Source organism: Triticum aestivum, chromosome 5B, assembly GCF_018294505.1.
Source record: "Triticum aestivum cultivar Chinese Spring chromosome 5B, IWGSC CS RefSeq v2.1, whole genome shotgun sequence".
Lineage (NCBI taxonomy): Eukaryota > Viridiplantae > Streptophyta > Magnoliopsida > Poales > Poaceae > Triticum > Triticum aestivum.
In genome coordinates this window covers 572,148,499-572,170,583 of record NC_057807.1, presented here as the reverse complement: position 1 = coordinate 572,170,583, position 22,085 = coordinate 572,148,499, and positions in this window count along the sequence as shown.

The window sequence follows — 22,085 nt, the reverse complement described above, 5'->3', positions numbered from 1 at the left end:
TCAATGATGTTTCTGAACCATACTTGACATTGTGAATTGATTGTTAATTGAGCATAAGAAATCATACGACAAAATCTATTTATGTTGCTGTTATAAGAATAATCATGATGCCCTCATGTCCGTATTTTATTTTTATAGACACCTCGATCTCTAAACATGTGGACATAATTTTCGATTTTGGCTTCCGCTTGAGGACAAGCGAGGTCTAAGCTTGGGGGAGTTGATACGTACATTTTGCATCATACTTTTATATCAATTTTAACTGCATTATGGGCTGTTATTACACATTATATATCAATACTTATGGCTATTCTCATATTTTATAAGGTTTACCATGAAGAGGGGGGATGCCGGCAGCTGGAATTCTGGCTGGAAAGGGAGCAAATATTGGAAACCAATTCTACACTGCTCCAAAAGACCTGAAACTCCCCGAAACTTATTTTTGGAATTAATAAGAATTATTGAGTGGAAGAAACACCTCAGGGGGCCCACACCCTGGCCAGGAGGGTGGGGGCGCGCCCACCCCTACTGGGTGCGCCCCTGTCTCCTGGGCCCCCTGGAGGCCCTCCGGTGTCCACCTTCTGCTATATGAACGGTTTTATCCTGGAAAAATTGTGGGCAAGATTACGGGACGAAACTCTGCCGCCACGAGGCGGAACCTTGGCGGAACCAATCTAGAGCTCCGGCAGAGCTATTCTGCCGGGGAAACTTCCCTCCGGGAGGGAAAATCATCACCATCGTCATCACCAACGATCCTCTCATCGGGAGGGGGTCAATCTCCATCAACATCTTCACCAGCACCCTCTCCTTTCAAACCCTAGTTCATCTCTTGTATCCAATCTTGTATCCAAAACCACAAATTGGTACCTGTGGGTTGCTAGTAGTGTTGATTACTCCTTATAGTTGATGCTTATTGGTTTACTTGGTAGAAGATCATATGTTCAGATCCTTAATGCATATTATTACACCTCTTATTATGAATATGAATATGCTTTGTGAGTAGTTACGTTTGTTCCTGAGGACATGGGTGAAGTCTTGCTATTAGTAGTCATGTGAATTTGGTATTCGTTCGATATTTTGATGAGATGTATGTTGTGTTTCCTCTAGTGGTGTTATGTGAATGTCGACTACATGACACTTCACCATTATTTGGGCCTAGAGGAAGGCATTGGGAAGTAATAAGTAGATGATGGGTTGCTAGAGTGACAGAAGCTTAAACCCTAGTTTATGCGTTGCTTCGTAAGGGGCTGATTTGGATCCATATGTTTCATGCTATGGTTAGGTTTACCTTAATACTTTTGTTGTAGTTGCGGATGTTTGCAATAGGGGTTAATCATAAGTGCGATGCTTGTCCAAGTAAGGGCAGTACCCAAGCACCGGTCTACCCACATATCAAATTATCAAAGTACCGAACGCGAATCATATGAGCATGATGAAACTAGCTTGATGATAATTCCCATGTGTCCTCGGGAGCGCTTTTATCATTATAAGAAATTGTCCAGGCTTGTCCTTTGCTACAAAAAGGATTGGGCCACCTTGTTGCACCTTATTTACTTTTATTGCTTGTTACTCGTCACAATTTATCTTATCACAAAACTATCTATTACCTACATTTTCAGTGCTTGCAGAGAAAACCTTACTGAAAACCGCTTATCATTTCCTTCTTCTCCTCGTTGGGTTTGACACTCTTACTTATCGAAAGGACTACGATAGATCCCTTACACTTGTGGGTCATCAACATGCTATATTATCATCGTTTTCACCTATTAGACTCCGAGTCAGGTCCAAAATAATGCTGAAACTTGAGTTTTTAAATGGTTGTGGGGTACACATTGGGGCAGCAATCAGTACTATCTATCTACTATCTGGTTAATCTCGGGTGTCTACTATGAGTTTCATGATGAGTGCAAATAAACATTAAAGGAGCCATTATCTGTATTTTTTAACTAAAGCTATTATCTGCCTGCTATCATTGGTTTTGGGTCTATCAACAGGTTGCTACCATCACTCTGGATTTGTGCATGCACTCCTTACATAATCTCACTATGTTTTATTCCTATGCATGCTAGTTATTGTACACAATGGAACTGATTATTTAGAGCAAAAGAGACGAGCCTTGTGTGGCAATAAAATTTCATGCAGACGTCGCTCCATGGTGGGCGCAAAGGCAGCCCCCCTCAACCCATTTCGGATCGTAATCAAGAGGAAGATAACTGTTCTGAGGAGGATTCAGAAGGAGAAGACCACTCCTATTTACCCCATGAGGTCTTCGCTCTAACTTGGCATGCTGATGTTGGTAATATCATGCATATGGTGCCTTGCATTGCTTATTGTATATATGAAAGATGCCATCTGCTTAGTTTAGACATGCTTTGTGACAATGCCATCTGTTTCATTTATTTATCATATATGTGAATCATGCAATGCCATCTGTTTAGTTTCTTTATCGTATATGTGAATCATGCAATGTCATCTTGTTTAGCCAGACATCATATATGTGAATTTTGCAATGCCACCCTGGTTAGCCAGTCATCTTATATGTGAATTATATCGTGCCATCATATTTTTATTACGTGTTAAATTTGTCAACAATTTTAGTACATTTAATTACTCTTCCTGTGCATCAGCCATTCGGCACGGTTATGGAAAAATCTAGAGTGGAAACAAGGTCTTCAGAGCAGACAATGCTATCTGACGAAGCGCATGTCTTGCTGGTTACAGGTAGCTCCTTAGAGGAGGATTCAGAGACAGATGACCAGTCCTATCCCCCCCCCCCCCCGAGGTGCATGCTCTAACTTGGCAGGGTTATGTTGCTCATATCGTGCGTATGGTATCTTGCATTGCTATGTCATTTGCTTAGTTTAGACATGCTTTGTGTGAATGCCACATGTTTAGTCTCTAATTACCATATATGTGAATTATGCAATGCCATCTTGTTGCAAGACATTATATATGTGAATTATGCAATGTTATCTTGTTGCAAGGCATTATATATGTGAATTATGCAATGCCATGATGTTTAGCCAAGCGTCATATATGTGAATTATATCATGCCGTCCTTTTTTTTGTATTTCTCATTGCTCTTGTCGACAATGTTTGTATATTCAACTGCTCTTCCTGTGCATCAGCCATTTGAATTGGTGATGGAGAAATCTGGAGTGAAAACAAGGTCTTCAGAGCAGACAATGCTACCTGCTGAAGCAGATATCTTGCCGGTTACAGATTGCTCTTCAGAGGAGGATTCAGAGGCAGATGACCAATCCTATTATCCCCCTGAGGTGTATGCTCAAAATTGGCAGGGTTATATTACTCATATCATGCATATGTTGTATTGCAATGCTTAGTTTTTACATCATATACACAATATTGAATGCCATCTCCTTAGTTGACACATCATATATGCGATTGCCCTCTGCTCACTTCCTTAGTATATAAATCATATATTTGAATTATATCATGCCATGATGTTTACATAGACAACATGTATCTGACTTATGGCATGCCAACCCGTTTTCTAAAGACATAATATAGTTATATCATCTTATCCTATTTACATAGTCATCATATTTTAAATTATGTCATTCTATCCGTGAATTATATCATGCCATCATGTTTCCATCGACGGCATGTTTATGATTTATGGCATGCCAACCACTTTAATAGACACATCGTATAGTTATATCATGTCATCCTGTTTACATAGTCATCATATTTTGAAGTATGTCATTCTATCTTGTTTAGTTAGTCATCATACATGTGAAACTATGTCATGTTATCCTGTTTAATTAGCCATCATATATGAAATTATGTCCTACTATTCAGTTTGGTTAGACAACATAAATGTGAATTATTTCATGCCCTATTTTCTTCCCTACTATCCATTGCATCTGTCTATCTTACAATGTCTGTACATTCAACTACTTCTCTTGTTTATCAGCCATTTGAATTGGAGGGGATGATGGCAGTATCTGTGGGAGTAAAAACACGTTCTTCAGAAAAGATCGTGTTACCTGTCGATGCAGATAGAACCACGGTTGTACTTGCCCAAGAACCAGCCCCACCACACATAACCCAGACTCACGCAGATTGTACCCCTACCCAGTTGGACAGAGAACCAGCTACACCCCTTCTGTAACATCCCAAAATTCTAAATTTTGGAATGTTATATAAAATAGATAGATGATTGTTTGTTTGATTGTTGTGTGATTGATTGAGTGAAATTGGAAACTTTTGAAAGTTAAATGAGAGGGAATAAAAGGACTTTCCCAAACTTTCACCTTTGCTTTCTGATCTCCATGGATTCAAATACTTTTCAAACACAAAACCCTGGAGTGAAGATAATATTACTTCTTCCATTTAAATAAATGAAAAGGGTTTTGAAGAGATTTGAATTTCATTTGGAAATATTTTTCAATTTCAGAAACTTCAAGCAACTCAATGATTTTCATGAGAGAAGATAAAATGACTTCTTCAAAACATTTGAAATATGAGTTGGGACTTTAAAAAAAATCCAATTTAAAGTTCCTTTGAAAATTATTTTCAATTTGGACTTATTTGGTTTTATTCAAATTATTTTTCTCCGAAAATAAAATATATGGAAATTAGGGTAACATGATTCCCTATAGTAGAAAATTGGAGAGAAATAAAATTTGAAACCATTTTGGTATTTTTTTTAAATGATTTTATTGGGTTTTAAATAGGTCAGTAGCACTGTTTGAATTATTAGAATTTTTGTGGACTTTAATTGAAGCTAGAATAATGTTCATCTTGTAGGAAACCTTTTTCTGAAAATTTTGATATATAATATGCCTATATATCATTTTTAGTATTTGTGGTTTTTTTTTATTTTTTTTTATTTTTGTCTATTTGTTTGTAAAAAAAACTTCTAGGCCACCGAACTGGGCCGGCCCAGCAAATCGCCAGGCCACGGACCAGCCGGCCCGACGCCGCGCCTCGCTCGTCTTCCAGCTCGGGAAGGAGTCCCGAGCGAGCACGCATCGCCGCCGCCGTGCCCGACCTCGCCACCTCGCGCCTTGCCCCCTCCTCCACGCTTCGGAGCCGCCCCGCCCTCCTATAAAGCGCGCCCCGGGAACCCCGGATTCCGTTTTTGTCGCCGCCTCGGCCCGCATCGCGTCACCGCTGCCCTCGCCGGAGTTTCCGCCTCCGCCGAGATCTGTCGCCGCCACCGCGCCTCGTTCTGCCTCCCTCGACCTCCGCCGACGTCGCCATTCTCCTCGCCTCGCCGCACTGCCCCTCCCAGACCCTTTCGTTGCCCTCCTCGACGACTGGAGCCGCTGCCCCGATCGGACCCGAGCCGCCGCCGCCATCTCCCCCGTCACCGGCGACTTCCGCCGCCGCGGTAACTTCCCGCTCCTTCCCCACCGTCAGATCTGGATCCAATGGACCAGATCAATTCATTTTTTAAACCGTTTTCTGCTAGATAGCGGACGTTCATTAGTTAAGCCTCTGTAGTGGACGAATTCGTCGTTTATGCTTCTGTAGCGAACGTTCGTTCGATAGGATTTTTCTTTTTATTTTAGTTTTCTGCCAGGGACCCTTCTGTGATTAAAGTTTTTACAGATTAGTCCCTGTACTTCGTTTGATTAGTCTCCGATATCCAGGATCAGACCGATATGCACAAGTTATCCCCACCTTGGGAAGGACCCTTCGTGGTCAGCAAGAATCTGCACAACGGATCATACTACCTCATTGACGTTCGAGACAACTCACGCAGCTCTGAGGAGGAGACCCGGCAGCCGTGGAACATAGCTCTCCTACGGCCTTACTACACTTGAGCCATAGGCTTCTCTTATGTACATATTTCGACAATGTATATATTATGATCAATAAAATAAACCAGCATCCTTGCTATAAGCAGGGCCTCTGCGGTTTTTTCTCAAATATCCTTTGAGTTACATGGGGGCTTCAGCTGACAAAGCGGAGTACTACCTATTGAACCGGCTATCATGCCACAATACAGCTTGGGAGCTTCACACCCAAGGGACCAAAGAGAGTCTGGATGCTAGCACAGCTCAAACATAGGCACCCAATGAGCACATCTCATCAAGTTACTTGGGGGCTCTTTGTGTAAAGTAACAAAGAGTTTGAAAGGACCCTTGTAGCTGGGTATCGACTCACAGCTTGGAAGCCTGGTATATTTACCTAAAACCCCGGGTTAACCTGCCTTCATCAAGTAAGCCACTCCAATCCAGGTAATCCTGGCATGACCCGCCGAACGTTTGATAGTTACTCTCATTGAGACCCTAAACTTGTCAAAGTTAAAAAGGTGATTGGTTAGTTGGAGGCCCGTCTTAAAAGGCTTTGTCAAATGGTTTAACTCAGCGGCCTGGCAGCCCACAAAAAGCCTCGAATATGGGCCTAGCAGCCCTCGAAAAGCCTCAACTACACGGTTTTATTCGCCTTTGTCACTATTTATTTCTTTTGACAAATTCTATGTTGAACCAGTATCTTTTGATCCGGTATGGCTTTTTCAGTCATCATATTAACTCGGTGTTTATTAACCCGGCTTGGTTTTCAACTACAAGTTGACAGACCTTATTATCAAACCGGAGTTTATTAACTCGGCCTGGCTTTGACTACTTGTCGCCAGTTTTGATCGTCTGGTGTTCATCGTAACCCGGCATGACTTATTATACGCCATCAGTATATGGTGGAGTTATACAAACTCAAGATTTGGATCTTCACCCTTATTACAATCAAAGTTGGTAAACCAACTAAGTGATATCACATCACAGGTATGAGTTATTTCATATTTCTTAAGGTTTGATTATCAATCAGACTTTATCTTGGGCATTATGACCCGTCCAGCGGTAAACCGCCAGGACAAAGTTTCTATATGCAGGCTTCAGGATCGCATTATCAAAGCATAATCAAACATTGCATTTATCATGGCGGTTCAACAAAAGTCGTGCATCAGCACAACAAATCAAAGAGTTTTAACTAGCCTATTACAAGGCGCTTTGAGGCCCAAAATGTCGATTGTTCTTACACAACAAAGTTTGTCAAAGAAACACAAATTCCGGATTAAGACTCATTGCCAGGACGACGTGAAGTTTAAGGATCTTCTGGCGCCGGTTCAACCTCCTCCTCTCCACCCAGAGGCTGGAAGTCAAGGGTGGTCCAGTCAATCCAGGTTAGAGCCTGAAAGACAGCTTCTTCACTTATCAGATTGGACGGGTCAACATTAGGGGCGTAAGTGTGCTTACTAATTGGCGGGATAAGGTTTTGCGCTTCTGTCACAGTTGTATCAACCCGCTGATTCCTCTCATCATAAAAAGACCAATGAACCGTCAGGTTAGCCTCTTCACCAAGTTGACTTGACAGCGGACGCATCTCCTTTGTCAGAGCTTTGAGTGTTTCAATGTCAAATGCTGATCCATCTGCCTGTTCATCTGGAAATCCCTTGGCAATGTCAACCGGATCCAAGTCAGATATCCATGCTTTGGCCGGAGTCAGTGCCAGTAAAGCGCCAGCCCTGGCAGCAGATCGCTTCACCTCCTCTACCTGAGTCGGCGTCATGGATAATCTTGTTAATGTGTCCTTGATCAATGTTGGTGCCGGTCTATTGTATGAAGCTGCAGAGATGACTCGCTGAGCACCGGTATATAGTTGCTCAATCAACGTATAGGCCGCTTTTAGCTTCATCCGCACGTTTGTCCCAAGATGAGTAATGCGATTTCCTGCGGCGGTTTAAGAAATTCAAGTTAAACCGGCGGAGTTGATAGTACTACAGAGCAGGTGTTCTAAGGTACTTACCAAACACGGCAGCCGTCATGGAATTCACTTGATGCTTCAGACCCGTCAGTTCTTCTTCCACCGGTTTAAGGGCTGCTTCAGCATCTTCTGCCCGCTTCAATAACGCAGCCCTTTCAGTCTCCCAGTTGGTGCGTTCAGTTTTGAAGCCCTCTTTAAGTTGCTCCATGGCTGACAAGGCACCCTTGAGCTCTTCTTTGGCTTTAGAGGTCTCTTCTTGCTGTAACTTAAGGATTTCTTGAAGATCGGCGGTTTGGGACTCTTTGGTCTCATGTCCGCATGCAAAGTCAGATGGTACAACAGTTAAAAATCTCTTAAAGTCCCAAGCGCATAATAAATTATACACTTGGCACTTGGGGGCTAATGTGGATTGCTTTTTAAAGTGAGTATTTTTCAAGTCCCAAGGCTCAATCCAGGTATTAAGCTTGGCACTTGGAGGTAATGCACATTTGATCAGTCATAAAGGAAAGGCAATTAATAAGGACAGACAGACCCGGTTTGTATTCAAGAAGACAAACCGGCCCTTGGGGGCTTCTACGTTGAAGTGTTCTTTATATCAAAGTCCCGGTTTATCTTCAGGAGAAAAAACCGGCCCTTGGGGGCTACAATGGAAAAGATATATAGAATAGAACAAGTTTCAAAGTATTCATACCTCATAACGCTCCTTCATCAGGTTCACCAAACCAGCTTCAAAATCACGGCTAGTGTACAGGCGGTTTAAAAAGCCGGAATGAAGTTCTTCAGCACTAAGGTTGACGAAGTTGGATAAATCCGTTTTCCCTTTTCCCTTGCCCATAGCAGCGAATTCCTCCTTGGCGGTATGTTTGGCCAAGATAACCGTATTACCAGGACTGGTGTGAGCCATGCCAGTAATTACAACATCATCATCATCATTTCTTGGCGGACTTGGTGGATTGTTGGTACCCCTGGCTGGACTCGGCGGATCAGCAGCCGGGCTTGGAGGGGTAGCATGAGGGCTCGATGGATCAATATGAGTGGCCGGGTCAGCCTTCGGCGGATTAGCTTCAGTGTTCTCGCCTTGTGGGATGGAATCATCCATAACATCGGTATTTCTACTGGTATCCTCAGCAACCCTCTCCAGTTCAACTTCACCAATGGGGGTACTGGTTTTAGCCTTCTTACTCAGGCGAGCTTTGGCACTGTGACATCACGACAAAGATTAGCACGGTAAACCGAACTATGAAGGAAAAACATGAACAATATACCTACCCAGGGACGGTTTTAAGGGGAGGCAGCTGAGTGGTTGATGAACCGCCAGATGAATTGGAAGACGCCTGGTAATTTGGATCAGACGGATTAAGTGGGTATCTGAAGAAACCCTTCAAAGGATAAAGTTTTTCGGGAAAACAAATAACCTTTGGATGACGTTTCCGGGTTGGTGTATCCGGTAAACCGGAAGAAGTGATTTGCTGGCCACTGTGCCGGGTTGTGCGATGTTCTTTAGCTTGATGTGTCTTCAAAGAAAATTTTGGATCCAAATAAGCAAGAGGGTGAGAGTATTTTACTTTCTGAACTGCACGGCAGAAGCTTTGAACCGGCACAAGATCTGAATTGGAGGAAAGAGAGATTACCTCAACATGGTCTGCACGACTGGCTGCCGCATCATCCTAGGAATAGTTATTGTCAATAAGGTGTATGGAAAAGGAACCAAGTGAATCAAGTTCTACCTCTGGATCTGATTCGTCAATATCTTCTGGCGGATCAGAAGACTCTGTGGTTTTCTTCTTGCCAGCTTTCTTGGTGATCTTGCTCTTTGCACAAGGAGCCCTAGCCGGTTTAGTACGTTTCCAGAAGGAGTTGTTGGCCTGCAAAATTAAAAGAAAGGAGCATTATCACATTGTTAAAGCGGACGCGAATCAGTGGGCATTAAGTTAAACTTTACCGCTGGCGGTTTGTTGGTGGTGCAAAAAGGCGGCAACCCGATCTGGCTACAGGCGGTGATCAGTTCGTCAAGCATCTTCTTCACAGATTCAGTAACTTCAATGTCTGTCATTGCTATTTCGTGATATCATTGAGGATCCTTGACGTTGCCCGTATATTCATGCATTAATCCGGGGCGGCGACTTAAAGGCAAGATACCCCAGGAAACCCAGCAGCGGACAAGATCAATACCAGTCAAACCGTTGGCCATGAGAGCCCGGAGCTTGGCGAGTTGAGGCGCATAAGTTTTCCGTTCTTGGGCAGTTAAGCATAGAGGTAACGGCTGTCCGTTGTTAAGCCGGTGAGGGCGGTAACCCGACAAGGGATTTTTTTTCCAGCAGGGGCAGTATTCCAGCAATAAAACCAAGTTTGGTTCCAATCTTTAGGATGGTTGTGGTGTTTTGCATGAGGAAAATCAACTTCTTTTCTCTTTTGGATTGATACCCCACCAAGTTCCGTGTTGGGACCGTCAGAGAACTCCATGCGGCGGTTTAAATGGAAAAAATCCCGGAACAGCTCCACAGATGGTTCTTCTTGAAGGTAAACTTCACAGAATACTTGAAAGTTGCATATATTGGACACGTATTCGGTCCAATATCTTGTGGATGAAGTTGAAAGCTCGCAAGGACATCCCAGAAGAACTTTGATCCGGGCGGGCTGAATCCCCGGTCTAGGTGTTGCATAAATACAATCACCTCTCCATCTTGAGGTTCAGGAGGGCATTCAGAGCCCGGAACTCGCCAATGAAGGACCCTTTTTGAGGCTAAAGCGCCAGTGGTGACATATCCGTTGATTTGTGTCTCCGTGATCCAGGACGGAACCCAATTGCAAGCAGAGAATTGTTTGGTCATCTTGGAAAAGCAAACTGTGAAAGAAAAAAAAAAGAAAGCCGGTTTACGATTGACGGTTTAAGTATACTACTCAGTGTTAAACCGGAAATTTGCTATTCAAGTCAAGTTGGCTGTTTAAGTGAGGACTAATGTTGTATGGCGGATTGACTATCAAAGGTTAAACCGCCCTTAGGCAGAAGAGCCAGAGCTGAAAAACTACTAAGTGTTTACAGAAATAGGTTTCACAATATAGCAGTATAATTTTGGATGTACCGTGGATAAGTAAAGAAAACTTTTCTGAGCCCTACAATGGCGCTAAGAGGAATAGAGACGATCCAAACAGAGTCCGTTCGGGAGCGGCAAGATGCTATGGTATGGTGAACGAACAAAATGGATCTAGCTGCAGGTCAAAGCTAGCAGGCGCATTTATATACTCAGTAAAATACTAAGAGAAGGGCGTAGAAGAACTAATGAACAGCGACGAACATGGATGAACTCGAAGCCCTAATGGAGATCTAGGGTTACAGGACAGAGAACTTACCAGGGCCACTCGGCGGCGGAGGAGTGTCGTAGAGTGTCTGGTACGAGCAGGGTGATGCAGCGGCCTTGGTCGGTGCAGATTCAAAGGTCGACGGCGGCAGTGGCGCTCGGGCTCTTCGGGTCGCGAGGAGGAAGATGAGAAGAAAGGGGAGAAAATGGAAGGACCCTTAGGGTTTATTTATAACGGGGCGGAAGGTAAGCGACACGCGCAATAATCGAGGAGTCCAAAGCGGCAAAAGGCGCAGCTGTCACCTCGATTTCCGGGATGCCATTAAATGAAGGGAATCTTTTTAATCATTTTTTATAGAGATGACGTCATGATGATCCGTTGCTGTGTCCAGAGGATGATGTCACGGCGGTTTAACAAAGTTTATAAAAGAAGACATCATGGCGGTTTACGAGAAATGAAGGAAGATGTTCACAGGATTTTTCTAAGTATTGAAGATTGACATGAACAGGTTCAAATCAATATGGGGCCTAATGTTGGGGATATAACTACTGAGTATAAACCGCCCAGGAGGGGCCGGTTCACACTCAACCATATTGAATCCCACGAAGGCCCAGAAGATGGTGCTTTATTATGAAGCTTAGAGGCCAGGAGCCCAAAGGCGGATTAGGGCCCATAGTGGTAAACCGCCATAGTCATGTAACTTGTATTGTAAGATAAGGAAAGGAGAGACCGGGCCGGACACTTGTATGAGTCGGCCTCGGGACTCTGTAAACCGGCCGGGCGTCAACCCGTGTATATAAGGGGACGACCCGGTGGCGGTTCAGGGACAAGAAACAACAACTCGAGAGCTAGGCATAGCGTGTTTAGCTACCTGGTTATCGAGACCCCCAATAATCCATCACAACTAGACGTAGGCCTTTACCTTCCTCCAAGAGGCCGAACTAGTATAAAATTCTGCGTGTCCTTTGTCCGGTTTAACCCCTTTAAGCTAACCCTTCGCGATGGCTCCACGACTAAGTCCTCTCACGAGGACATCTGGCGTGATATTTCCATGACACCTTGGCAAAGGAATCCAGATTTCACAAGAGAACCAAACACATCAAGATACGCTTCAATTCCATCCTTCATCAAGTCACGGAGGGAGACATAGAGATTTGCAAGATATATGCGGATCTGAATGTTATAGACCCGTTGACTAAGCCTCTTCCACGAGCAAAACATGATCAGCACCAAGACTCCATGGGTGTTAGAACCATTACTTTGTAATCTAGATTATTGACTCTAGTGCAAGTGGAAGACTGAAGGAAATATGCCCTAAAGACAATAATAAAGTTGTTATTTATATTTCCTTATATCATGATAAATGTTTATTATTCATGCTAGAATTTTATAAACCGGAAACTTAGTACATGTGTGAATACATAGACAAAACATAGTGTCCCTAGTATGCCTCTACTTGACTAGCTCGTTAATCAAAGATGGTTATGTTTCCTAACCATAGACATGCATGTGTTGTCATTTGATGAACGGGGTCACATCATTAGAGAATGATGTGATCGAAAAGACCCATCCATATGCTTAGCATTATGATCGTTATAGTTTTATTGCTACTTCTCTCTTCATGACATATACATGTTCCTTTGACTATGAGATTATGCAACTCCCGAATACCAGAGGAACACCTCGCGTGCTATCAAACGTCACAACATAACTTGGTGATTATAAAGATGCTCTATAGGTGTCTCCGAAGGTGTTTGTTGGGTTTGCATAGATCAAGAGTAGGATTTGTCACTCCATGTATCGGAGAAGTATCTCTGGGCCCTCTCGGTAATGTTCATCACTATAAGCCTTGCAAGCAATGTGACTAATGAGTTAGTTGCGGGATGAAGCATTACCGAATGAGTAAAGAAACTGGCTGGTAACGAGATTTAACTAGGTATGATGATACCGATGATCGAATCTCGGGCAAGTAACATACCGATGACAAAGCGAACAACATATGTTGTTGTGCAGTTTGACCGATAAAGATCTTCGTAGAATATGTAGGAGCCAATATGAGCATCCACGTTTCGCTATTGGTTATTGATCGGAAGAGATGTGTCTTGATCATGTCTGCATAGTTCTCGAACCCATAGGGTCCGCACGCTTAACATCCGATGACGATTTGTATTAAGAGTTATGTGTTTTTGATGACCAAAGTTTGTTCTGAGTCCCGGATGAGATCACGGACGTGACGAGGAGTCTCGAAATGGTTGAAACATAAAGATTGATATATTGGACGAAGGTATTCGGACACCAGAATGGTTTCGGGAGATTTCGGATATTTATCGGGGAACCGGGAGGTTACCGAACCCCCCCCCCCCCCCCGGGGGGGGGGGGAAGTAGTGGGCCTTCATGGGCCTTAGTGGAAAGGAGAGGACGGACGCAAGGGTGGCCGCGTGCCCCTCATGGCAAGTCCAAATTGGACTAGGGGGGCGCCCCCCTCTTTCCTTCTCCCTCTCCTCCTCCTTCCCTCTCCCCCCTCTTGGAAAAAGGAAGGGGACTCCAACTAGGATTGGAAATCCTAGTTGGACTCCCCGTATGGCGCGCCCCTCCTAGCCGCCAGCCTCCTCCTCTCCTCCTTTATATACGGCAGCAGGGGGCACCCCAAAGCACTATAGACAATCTCTTAGCCATGTGTGGTGCCCATCCACAGTTTAACACCTCGGTCATATCGTCGTAGTGCTTGGGCGAAGCCGTGCGCCGGTAACTTCATCATCACCGTCACCACGCCGTCCTGCTAACGGAACTCTCCCTCGACCCTCTACTGGATCAAGAGTTCGAGGGATGTCATGGGGCTGAACGTGTGCTCAACGTGGAGGTGGCGTACGTTCGGTACTTGGATCAGTTGGATCGTGAAGACGTTCGACTACATCAACCGTGTTAACTAACGCTTCCGCTTTCGGTCTACGAGGGTACATGGACACACTCCACCCCTCTCGTTGATATGCATCTCATAGATAGATCTTGCGTGATCGTAGGATTTTTTTGAATTACTACGTTCCCCAACCTTTTGTACTAATATCTAGTTAAAATTCTCATTTTCTAATAATATGACTAACCAAATATATGTGTGTGTTTAAAAAAATATTAATCTATTTGAAAACAATGAGTGGGTTATAAGTAGCTGCTTTGTCTGATGCCAAACTTTAGCTACTATAATTGGTTGCCTACCATTCTTTTAGGACATCAAGGAAAATTGACAAATATTGGCAAGTTTTAGTTTTGTCTTTTTAGAAACACATGTAACTTTATTGATACTCATAACATCTAGAGGTACACAAATATGGACCTAAGATCTAAGAAAATACAAAGTAACTCCTATTACTATGAATTACAATGAAATCTCTTGTAAGCACCTTCTTCGCGATATCAATCTCTTCTTCAACAAATACTCCAAAGACTTCAGTAAAGTGGCTGCAATTAAACTGGAGCAACGATGGTGTCAATCTTTCACCCGCACGAACGTCACCAAAAATGGTTTTTGAAAGCGCCTCCAGTCGCCCATCTAAAAAGATGGGAAATGATCGATAAACGTACTTGGGCCAGGGATGATCCCCTAGAAGTGCAGGTTGTCGAATCACTATATCTTCACCATGGTGTCGATGAAAGATCTCAACTCCAGAAATAATCAAACCAACAAAAAAAGCTTTACAAAGCAACATAAACTCATCAAATCAGAATAATCGAATATGCGAGGATAGAAAACTCCCTAACCTCATGGCACTGCCAAAAGAACGAGATGAAGTTTATTCTCACAAAACTATGATGATCACTACGCGTTGACAATGAACATGGAGGTCTTGAAGATTCGAGGTCCCCCCACCTTGCTTGGGTAGCCACCTTTTAGCCCCAAACCAAGCACCACCCAAGGTTCTCCAGCAGGCCTCGCCAGTCATTGCTAAGGCCCAATACTCTATGGGCTTTGGGGTCCATCTATGTCCCCAGGTTCAAGTTCTTCAACCCACACACTCTTAACATTCCCATAAAAAATTACTAGGTGGGACTGGTCGTTGGGTCCCATGAAGAGCCAGCCATACAACCTAGCAATTTCCCCACTCGTGAGCTCCTTCCCTGCCTCCCACTCCTCGCTTCCAATTCAAACCGTCCAGCAAATCCACGCTCACCACTACTTGCCACCATGGAGGACGCCGCGGTCGAGGAGGCGGAGGTGAGCGATGCAGGCGAGTTTGCACCAGCGCTCGTCGGCACCCACTCGCTCGGCCACTCCGCTGCCATCACCGTCGAGCCTGAGCTCCGTGTGCTCGATCTCGAGTAAGGATTGCTCTCTTCGCTTCTACTGGGCCTTCCTACCTGTTCTCGGATCTTATGTGTAGCAGAGTTATTGTTTCGACTGCAGTATCGCTAGATTTCGGTGGAGATTGTGGGGCAATCCGCTTTTGAGTTGAGCTAGGTTCTTATTTTGTAGTGACAGTTGTTTGTTTTCATATGTCTTATGTGTGGAGGAATGGCTACTGCCTTTCGATGTCTTTTTTTGTAAATAAAAGATCAGGTGCTTAGTTTTGTACTATCTAATGCATATACTTTTTTCTCAGTGCAAAGTTTTGTCTTAATGCATTTTCCTCTGCTAAAGTTTTTCCCTCTGCTCCCGAGTGAGGGGTTTGGGAATTTACTTCTCATGGTCGGGCGAATGGTCAGCACTAAGGTCGTCTTCGCACGCCCGCGCGACGCACCCTCAAGGCCGTTGCGAGTGCCCATGTACCCCAAAGGGTCGTTGATGACCCACAAGTGTAGGGGATCTATCGTAGTCCTTTCTATAAGTAAGAGTGTCGAACCCAACGAGGAGCAAAAGGAAATGATAAGCGGTTTTCAGTAAGGTTTTCGCTGCAAACACTGAGATTGTAGGTGATAGATAGTTTTGTGATAAGATAAAATGTAAAGAGCAACAAATAATGAAAGTAAATAAGGTGAAGCAAGGTGGCCCAATCCTTTTTGTAGCAAAGGACAAGCCTAGACAATTTCTTATAATGAGTAAAGCGCTCCCGAGGACACATGGGAATTATCGTCAAGCTAGTTTCATCACGCTCGTATGATTCACGTTCGTTACTTTGATAATTTGATATGTGGGTGGACCGGTGCTTGGGTACTATCCTTACTCGGACAAGCATCCCACTTATGATTAACCTCTATTGCAAGCATCCGCAACTACAACAAAAGTATTAAGGTAAACCTAACCACAGCATTAAACATATGGATCCAAATCAGTCCCTTACGAAGCAACGCATAAACTAGGGTTTAAGCTTCTGTCACTCTAGCAACCCATCATCTACTTATTCCTTCCCAATGCCTTCCTCTAGGCCCAAATAATGGTGAAGTGTCATGTAGTCGACGTTCACATAACTCCACTAGAGGAAAGACAACATACATCTTATCAAAATATCAAACGAATACCAAATTCACATGACTACTAATAGCAAGACTTCACCCATGTCCCCAGGAACAAACATAACTACTCACAAAGCATATTCATGTTCATAATTAGAGGTGTAATAATATGCATTAAGGATCTGAACATATGATCTTCCACCAAGTAAACCAATAAGTATCAACTACAAGGAGTAATCAACACTACTAGCAACCCTCAGGTACCAATTTGTGGTTTTGGATACAAGATTGGATACAAGAGATGAACTAGGGTTCGAGAGGAGATGGTGCTGATGAAGATGTTGATGGAGATTGACTCCCTCCCGATGAGAGGATCGTTGGTGATGACGCTGGTGATGATTTCCCCCTCCCGGAGGGAAGTATCCCCGGCAGAACAGCCCTGTCGGAGCTCTAGATTGGTTCCGCCAAGGTTCCGCCTCGTGGCGGCAGAGTTTCATATCGTAAGCTTGCCCACAATTTTTTCCACGACAAAACCCTTCATATAGCAGAGGATGAGCACCGGGAGGCTACCAGGGGGCCCAAGAGACAGGGGGCGCGCCCAATAGGGGTGGGCGCACCCCATGTCGGTCTCAACACCGGCGGATCTCGGGTAGGGGGTCCCGAACTGTGCGTCTAAGGCTAATGGTAATAGGAGGCAGGGGCACGATGTTTACCCAGGTTCGGGCCCTCTCGATGGAGGTAATACCCTACTTCCTGCTTGATTGATCTTGATGATATGAGTATTACAAGAGTTGAGCTACCACGAGATCAGAGAGGCTAAACCCTAGAAGCTAGCCTATGGTATGATTGTTGCTGTTGTGTCCTACGGACTAAACCCTCTGTTTTATATAGACACCGGAGGGGACTAGGGTTATACAGAGTCGGTTTACAGAGGAGGAGATCTACATTCGAATCACCAAGCTTGCCTTCCACGCCAAGGAGAGTCCCATCTGGACACGGGACGAAGTCTTCTATCTTGTGTCTTCATAGTCCAACAGTCCGGCCAAAGTATATAGTCCGGCTGTCCAGATACCCCCTTATCCAGGACTCCCTCAGTAGCCCCTGAACCAGGCTTCAATGACGATGAGTCCGCGCGTAGATTGTCTTCGGCATTGCGAGGCGGGTTCCATCTCCGAATACTCCAAGATAAGTTCCGAACACAAGGACCGTGTCCAGCTCTGCAAGATAAATTCCATATACCTCCGTAGAGAGAATAATAATCCACGAATCTGATCTGCTGACAGCCCTTCGTAGTGTGACATCACGCCACGTCTCGGCAATTATTCGAACCATTTTCTGCAACCTGCCTCCGCACACATCACGAGGCGGTTTCTTTGGCACGTCTTGTCAAAGCAGAGATCGTGTCCCCTTATCGCGGGATCTCCATCAATACGGGTATGGGTAACCCAACCAGCGCCATTAATCGAGGCGCTTGGAAAAATAAGAGATTTTGAGAGGCAAGTGGGGAGGCGCACATTCTACATCGCCTTTATAAAGGGATAGAGATCTCCTGTTTTCACCCACGCCTTCTTCCTCCTTTGCTCATCCGTTCTCGCACCCTTGAGCTCCAGCGCCCAAGTTCTGACCTTCTCCGTAGGATCGCAGCATGTCCGGAGCGGGAGGCAAGTGGATGGCCTCCTCTATCACAGAGGAGAACATCACCAAGCTTCGGGAGGCCGGATACCTGGCCGAGAGCATCGCACACAGGCTTCCGGCAGAGGGACAGATTACCCCCACTCCGAAGTCTTGGGAGAGAGTAGTATTTCTCCCTCATTTCGTCCGTGGACTAGGATTTCCACCCCACCCTTTTGTCCGCAGGCTCATGTACTACTACGGGCTAGATTTTCACGATCTGGCCCCGAATTTCATCCTCAACATCTTTGCGTTCATCGTCGTGTGCGAGGCCTTCCTCCGCATCAAGCCTCACTTCGGCCTGTGGTTGAAAATCTTCTGCGTGAAGCCGAAGATCGTGAGCGGCCAACAGGTGGAGTGTGGAGGTGCCATGGTGGGCAAAATGCCCATTGTTACATGGCTCGATGGCTCCTTCGTGGAGACCATAAAGGGGTGGCAATCAGGGTGGTTCTACATCACCGAGCCGCGTGACGCCAACTGGGTGGCGGCCCCCAAATTTAGATCCGGAATCCCCATGCGGCTCACTTCCTGGGAGAAGAAGGGCCTGGCCTAGGGCGAACCCAACGGAGCTGACCGGACTCGAGACCTGCATCAGAAGTATGAGGGACCAGAAGATCAAGCTTGTCAACGTGGTCCAGGTCATGCTCATTCGCCGGATTCTCCCGTGTCAAAGACGGGCATTTGATATGTGGGAGTTTGACCCGGCCGAACACCAGATGCTGCTAGATCTCTTCGACATAACGCACAAAGAAATCTGGAAGGTTTTGTTCAAGACCGGCGAAGTCCCTCCTCCCCTTTCCGAGGACCGGGGGCTCAGCGCAACACGCCTTACCAGTCCGGTAAGTCCTCTGGTTATTACAAGATGTTTCCTTCCTAGTACATTCGTGGGAGGATTCTTAGGTCACCATGCTGACCGGACAGGATTGGGTGGAGATGGCGGAGCGGATTGACTGTCCGTCTCCATTGCCTGAGGATCCAGTAAGCACGCTCCTAGCGGAGATGCTGATTCCGGCACCGTACAAGGTGCCAGAGAAAAAAGCCGAAAAGAAGGCCGCAGGGACCCGGAAGGGTCTCCGGCGCGAGGCCGCACCAGACGCCTCGCCAGAGGATGACGAGGCGCACTCCTCCCATGAAGGGGAGGAGAGGAAGAAGCAGTCCGCCTCAACTGAGGGGGCCGAAGGGTCCAAGAAGGCGGTTGCGGGGACCAAAAAAGGTCTCCGGCGCAAGGCCGTGATAGAGTCGTCATCCGAAGACGACGAGGAAGATCCCCCCCCCCCGAAGACGGGGGAAAACATCAAGAGATGCCTCCTCCCCGTGCTAGGGAGGAGAAGAAAACGAAGGCCGCCCCGTCGGGGGAGGCCGGGACGCCGAAGAAGGGAAAGGCGTCCTTTCCAGATCAATCCACTACCGCCGCTTTCAGTGACGAGGAGTGGCTGCCCAGGGGTGAACCCCGGGCGAGGTCGTAAGTATCCGCATTCCATAATACTTTCCTTGCTACTTTGACCTCATGGTTTGTAATGACGCCGAACATGTATATACAGTCCGGCCAGGTTCGATCTCGAGGAGTCCTCTTCGGAGGAGTCTCTGAACGAGTCGGAGATGAATTCACTCCCGACGGCAACCTCCCCACCACCTGTGGATGACACCGAGGTGTTGTCCCGGAGGATGCCCGAGCAGGAGGCAATGGTTCTGGAGACGCCCCAACGCAAAATCTCGGGCGCCGGACACATGGGGGGTGAGAACCCCATGGATTATGCTGACGGGAGCCATAGCAAGTCTGGCTCCCAGCCGGTTACTGCGCCGGAGCCTGCAAAGGTTCTGGATTCCAGAAAGCAGTCCCTCATGAAGGAGGGCGAGCCGGCCGTGCCGATGACCTCCGCCCAGTCGGAGGCATCGGATAATTTGTTGGAAGTGCTTCGAGGTGCTTCCATCGAGGATGAACACCGTACGCTTATGGGTACGGTGATTGAGAAGGTTCGGTCCGCCAAGAGCGGATTGACCAACGCCTGCACCAGCCTGCTAACAGGCTTTGAGGTAAAGAAAGTGTGAGTATATATCACCCGATAGACAGTAGCCCCTGATACTCTGGTTGGTGTTCGGAAAGAAGAGCCGAACGGAGGGTCAACTAAAAAACCGCAGGAAGCTAATAGTTTTTGTTTGTATGAATCAAACAGGCACTGCTGCTGATCGGCGCTGCGCGCACGGCTGAGCTTGCCGGACTCAAGCGCGAAGTAGGGCAGGACAAAGAAGAGCTCGGCCTCGTGAAGAAGCAGCTCGAGGCGAACAAAGGTAATAGAAACCCCATCCATGTGTCATGTAGAGCATAAAAAGTTGGTGATGCTAATAAAAAGCATCTTGACTTTTGATAGGGACCACAACCGAAGTGGCGGCCCTGAAGGAAGCGTTGTCCGTGGCCGAAGCCAAGGCAGATACGGAGCACACCGAGCGAGAGAAGCAAGATGCTCGGGTGGGATAGGTACAGCAGGAGCTCCAGGAGCTCAACAAGAAGTTCGACTCCCTGGAGCATGACTACAAGACGCACGCGTCTGAGTTTGCGAAGGCCCTCCAGAGCACGGCCGACGCCAAGGCCGAAGCCCAAAAGGCCCTCGAGGAAATCCAGGCGGCCAAGAAGATAGCGGAGGGTAAGGCATTCTTTATGCAAAGCAAGCATGTGGAGGAGTCATTTCTTTTACTTACACGAATCTGGAGCTCTCCAGGGGCATTCGCAGATCTTCCACCCAGCATTTCGGATGCTGCGGAGTTCTATCATGCTAAAGAGGGGAGCTCTATGGAGAAGTTGTTCTGGTCCCAATATACTGGGGCCGAACACCCGATGCCTCTGCATGACCAACTGAAGCAGCTGGTCGAACTGCACAATGCGGCCGAACAGGCCATGAGGGACCTCATAGTCCGGATGTGGCCTGGCGAGCCCCTGCCCGACAGCTACTTTGGCCTGGTGAAGCGGATGGTGCATGCCTGTCCACGGCTAGAAGTTATCAAGCAGTCCGTATGTATTGAGGGTGCCCGACGGCCCTTTCCCCGCGCGAAGATGCATTGGGGCAAACTGGATACTGAGAAGCTCGTGAAGGATGGACCACCGGAGGGCAAGGAGCACCGCTATCCTGAAATGTATTATAATGGCATTATGAAAGGCGCTCGGCTTGTGGCGAATGAATGTCCTAAGAACATTATTTTCGAGTAAATGTACTCATTTCGTCTGTGAAATATGAGGATGGGTTTGGTTGCGCTATATAATGCTTTGTTTGATTTAAAATATTACCTTCTCTGCGGCTGTTTATCAAAATCTAAAAGTAGGCCAGTCGTCGGCTTACGCCCCCTTGTAACTAGTACTGGGGTGTTCGTGGAAAACCTAAACACTCTTTTTCCAAATTCTTGGTCTTTTAAGGAGGTGTTTAGCGCAGCAAACCAGGCAATCAGACTATTCGGCTTTATAACTCTCACTTGGCCATAGAAGTCTATAATTTTAAATTTTGGCGAAGCCCCTAGTATTCGGAAAGTCGAATTGGGGCATTATGCACGCCTAAATCGGGCAAGGCTGATTCCTTGCTTTAAGCGGAAAAAATCTTTAGGGATTTTAGTACCTCGCGAACAGCGACCTCGCCGCATCATGACGGTCAGTTTTCGGCTTTATCTACTGAGGTGCTCATCTGGAAGAACCGGGACACAATCGCAGTAGTTCTCCCTGCACTACCTTAGCCGATATAACGGAACGTAAGGTACCAAAACAAGGGAGCCGGGCTAACCCAACTATTGACCCAAGACATGATTTGGAGCTGATGCATATAATGCTATAAGTTCGGGGTGCCGCACTGTTGAAAGTGTTCGGACTTTTCTTGCCATTTTATGGGGCTCGATAAGAAGCCCCTGGAAAACTGAGCGTACCAGAATGTACGGATGCGATATTGAATAAATATGCAACAAAAAATATGAAGATAGTAATAAGAAGCTGACGCTATGTATTACTTCCAATTTAT